The sequence below is a fragment of the Henckelia pumila genome, chromosome 3, assembly GCF_033568475.1.
Source record: "Henckelia pumila isolate YLH828 chromosome 3, ASM3356847v2, whole genome shotgun sequence".
Taxonomy (NCBI): Eukaryota; Viridiplantae; Streptophyta; class Magnoliopsida; order Lamiales; family Gesneriaceae; genus Henckelia; species Henckelia pumila.
This window is the reverse complement of record NC_133122.1, coordinates 10,124,201-10,129,200: the sequence shown is the minus strand read 5'-3', so window position 1 is coordinate 10,129,200 and position 5,000 is coordinate 10,124,201. Positions and strand designations below refer to the sequence as shown.

Here is a 5,000-nt window from a genome sequence, read left to right as displayed (position 1 = left end):
ATCCGACGCCTTAGATGCATTATTTATGCATGAAAACTTGAGAGAAAACAAAATTGTGCCGTGAGAATCATAGTTTGGCTCGCTCGTTTGCGCTACGTGCCGCACGTGGCCGCTCGCCCATGCGCACGGTGCCCCCAAATTGGGCACTCATAGTTGCACGAATCCGATGCCTTAGATGCATTATTTATGCATTAAAACTCGAGAGAAAACCACATTGTGCCGTGAAAATCAAAGTTTGGCTCGCTCGTTTACGCTACGTGCCGCACGTTGCCGTCCGCCCGTGCGCACACTGCCCCTAACTTGGGCACTCATGGTGGCCCGATTTCGACGCCCTAGATGCATTATTTGCACAAAGGATGATAACAAAATTTTTTAATTTGAATCATTCATGCTAATCGGACATTTGAGATACGTGCCACATTTACTTGCATTTATTTTCCATGGAGCTTGCAACTTAGGTACCTTTTTCGTGGATCACGGGCAAGTGTCAAGTGCCAAGTACACACACGTTTCATTTTCCCAAGTTTTGGGGACGCGCACACCCAAGTACCAAGTGTCAAGTGCGAGCACGTTTTACATTGTCCATGTTCCGACCATATGCTTACGCCGACGTGCGCAAGTGCCGCCTACGCGCACATTTCATTTTCCTAATATCCGGGCAGTCGCACGTTTTGCTTCGCCCATGTTCCGACCACACGCGCACGCCGCCGTGCCCGACGTGGCCAAGTGCCAAGTTCCGCATTGCGCATGCGCACGTTTCATTTGCCTAATATCCGGACGTTTTTCTTCTCCCATGTTCCGACTACCGCGCACGCCGCCGTGCCCAACGTGCCCAAGTGCCAAGTGCCGCACGCGCATGTGCACGTTTCATTTGCCTAATATCCGGACGTTTTGCTTCTCCCATGTTCCGACCACACGTGCACGTCGTCGTGCCCGACGTGCCAAAGTGCCAAGTGCCGCATTGCGCATGCGCACACGCACGCGCACGCGCACGTTTCATTTGCCTAATATCCGGACGTTTTGCTTCTCCCATGTTCCGACCACACGCGCACCCCGCCGTTCCCGACGTGCCCAAGTGCCAAGTGCCGCAATGCGCATGCGCACGCGCACATTTCATTTGCCTAATATCCGGACGTTTTGTTTCTCCCATGTTCCGACCACACGTGCACGCCGCCGTGCCCGACGTGCCCAAGTGCCAAGTGCCAAGTGCCGCATTGCGCATGCGCACGCGCACGCGCACGCGCACGTTTTATTTGCCTAATATCCGGACGTTTTGCTTCTCTCATGTTCCGACCGCACGCGCACGCCGCCGTGCCCAAGTGCCAAGTGCCGCATGCGCATGTTTCATTTGCCTAATATCCGGACGTTTTGCTTCTCCCATGTTCCGACCACACGCGCACACCTCCGTGCCCAAGTGCCAAGTGCCGCATTGCGCATGCGCACGCGCATGTTTTATTTACCTAATATCCGGGCACTCACACGTTTTGTTTATCTCATGTTCCTACCACACACCCTCATGCGTCATTTCCCTAATATCCGGTCGCCGGCGGAAAACGAGCCGGAGGCGGCGGCCATTGGGTTGGGTTGGCATGAGGTTGGCCGAGCATGGGGGGCAATGGCATGCATTGCCTCAACACCTCAACCAACCCCACGGTCAAACACCCTCTTCCCCCTATAGTATACTTAGGAAAAAAACCCAAGTTTCAGGAAAAGTGGGTTTTTAGGCCAAGGAATCATAATAAAATTTTTCTTTTTTTAAAATTTTTTTTTGGGCCAAATGCGAATCCGACCACTTACATGCCTTATTTTTGCATGCAAACTCGAGAGAAAAAATGTTTTTGCCGTGAGAATCATCAATTTACTCGATCGTTTGCGCTACATGCCGCACGGGGCCGCCCGCCCGTGCGCACGGTGCTCCCAACATGGGCACCCATGGTGGCACGAATCCAACACCTTGATGCATTATTTATGCATGAAAACTCGAGAGAAAACAACATTGTGCCATTAGAATCATAGTTTTGCTCGCCCTTTTGCGCTACGTGCCGCACGGGGCCACCCGCCCGTGCGCACGGTGCCCCCAACTTGGGCACCCATGGTGGCACGAATCCATGTTCTACCCGCACGCGCACGCCGACGTGCCCAAGTGCCGCACACGCGCACGTTTCATTTGCCTAATATCAGGACACTCGCACGTTTTGCTTCGTTCCGATCACACGCGCACGCCGACGTGCCCAAAGTGCCAAGTGCCGCCCCTGCGCATGCTTCATTTGCCTAATATCCGGGCACTCGCACGCACGTGCCAAGTGCGGCGCATTATCTAAAACTCCGACATACGTAATATTTTTTTTTATTTTTGCCCCCCACTTATATTATACTTGGAAAATATTTCCCATGTTTCAGGAAAAGTAATAAAATTTCTCAATTTCCCGTCATTTATCACATTATTTGGATAAACCAACTAATATAACATGCATATTTTGGCTTCGTGAGTCAAATATGAACAATTGACCTATAGTAAATATATAGCCCCCAGTGGTCGTAGGTTTCGGATGTTGCAAGAGGGTGGGGAGGGACAAATCGGAGCGACAAAGGGCTGAATCTCAGCGGATCGTGGCAGCAAGGCCACTCTGCCGCTTACAATACCTCGTCGCTCGATGGAAATTTTACTTCAAGGCGGCCTACGCGGCTCGTCCGCCGCGACGGCTTGGCCAACGACACGTGCCCTTGGGGGCCCGAGGGCCCCTACTGCGGGTCGGCAAGCGGACGGCGGGCGCATGTGTCGCTTCTAGCCCGAATTCTGACTTAGAGGCGTTCAGTCATAATCCAGCGCACGGTAGCTTCGCGCCACTGGCTTTTCAACCAAGAGCGATGACCAATTGTGCGAATCAACGGTTCCTCTCGTACTAGGTTGAATTACTATTGTGACGCTGTCATCAGTAGGGTAAAACTAACCTGTCTCATGATGGTTTAAACCCAGCTCACGTTCCCTATTGGTGGGTGAACAATCCAACACTTGGTGAATTCTGCTTCACAATGATAGGAAGAGCCGACATCGAAGGATCAAAAAGAAACGTCGCTATGAACGCTTGGCTGCCACAAGCCAGTTATCCCTGTGGTAACTTTTCTGACACCTCTAGCTTCAAATTCCGAAGGTCTAAAGGATCGTTAGGCCACTGACCGGCTAAATCAGTGTGATATAAATCTACTGGCAAGCGTACCAGGTCAAGTAATAGTAAAGTGGACAGAGAGTCCATGTATCGATCCCACAGGGACTGCAGTCAATTCTCAAGAATTAATTATTTTACTTAATCTAGACAAAATAATAGAAGGATTTTGAATTAAATAAAATAAGAATATAAAATAAAAACTTATTAAGAAATAAGAATAAAAATAACTGAAGATAAAAATAATTAAGACAAAGACAACCAAGACACACGTAGGTACCGAACAAATTTTGAAACATGTAGTCGATTCAGGACTCAGATTTAATCTTAATTCACGGGAATTCTCCTAATTTGTTCAAAGGTCTATTTTTAGAACAATCAAACCTATTCAAATATTGATGAACTAATCTTTCGTAATTCTAATCAAATTTGAATGCATTAAATATTTGTGAAAATTCAGTTTACACCTAAACCGCACACTGAAACCGAATTCTATTTCTAGTCGGTTTTACAATATGTTAATTATCAGAGTGATCAAAATCAAAACCTCCTCTGTCGATTTGGAATTGATTAACATGCAAGCAAACAGTTGATCAGACTATTCACAAGATAAATATAAATCTGACAATCAATAAAATAAAATCAACTCTAAAAAATCCCAAACAAACATCCATGTTTTCTACATGAATTTGTTCGGCCCAATCACGTCGTCTTGGTTGAAAATAAACTACTCAATAATTAAAAACAATAATTCAAAAATAAAAATAAAAAGAAGAAAAGAAAGAAGAAATCTTCTCTCCCAAGCCTTGTAGCCACCTCCTCTTGCGTTGTCTGCGCTCTGGAGCTTCCGAAACCCTCAAAAATATGTTATATCTTGTATATATATGGTCCAGAATGCCTATCAGTTAATTTCCTCTCAAAACAAGGATTTTTCGGAACACATATGACCCCCGAACACGCGGACTCGTGTGCGCGCGAGCTTGAATCTCCAGAGGCCTGTACTTCGGACACGTGCGCGGGCGAGCTTGAATCTCGCGCGCGCGCAGTACAAAAAATCTGCGCCGAGCGACAATTTTCAAAAATTCATATCTCGAGATCTAGCCGTCGGATTGAGCTGAAATTTGGACAGCAGCTTCAAAACATCTTTAATTTAATCTGAACGGTGGAGATTGGATTTCAATGTCTATAAAATTAAATATGATTTTTCGATCAAGGCTACTCCGTAATTCACTTTTCAAAATTCCATTTTCCTACAAAATTAACCCAAGGAGTGAAATACACACACATGCACTAAAACACATAAAAACACATAAAAATAATATGAATGCACACAAAATAGACATAAAAATAACATGAAATAATGCATACAAAATGCACTTATCAACACCCCCATACTTAAACCTTGCTCGCCCTCGAGCAAGACATGAAAAAACAAAATGCAAACAAAAACATAAGTAAGGATGATTCATGAGAGTGCACAGCCTCCGAGAAGTTTAATCAAAAAACATAAAACACAGACATGCTCTCAACTTTTCATAATACACCTTCGGTTGAACGTGAACGTGTGTGTGTGAAATGTCATTCCAGTTTCATACAACTTAGACCGAATTCGTCTCAAATCTGCTTAGCGACTTATGACAAATCAGTGCAAGTTTCACTTTTCAAGTGCCCATTCCTTCCAACGACCTCTAGATTAAACCCATCTCCCTTGAGATAATGAATTACACACCTCCGGATTTTGCACCCGGTATTGCATTAGCCCCAATAATTACCCGCTGACTTAGCTATAACTGGCTAGGATACGAAAAATCATTCTATTTTTTCTTTCTAATCCCC

At 45.9% G+C, this 5,000-nt stretch overlaps 1 pseudogene; it reads right to left on the bottom strand.

The window, feature by feature from the left end:
* Nucleotides 1–2,572: 2,572 nt before the first annotated feature.
* The window catches only part of LOC140893800 (28S ribosomal RNA), an 8,019-nt pseudogene continuing 5,591 nt past the window's right edge, over nucleotides 2,573–5,000 (bottom strand).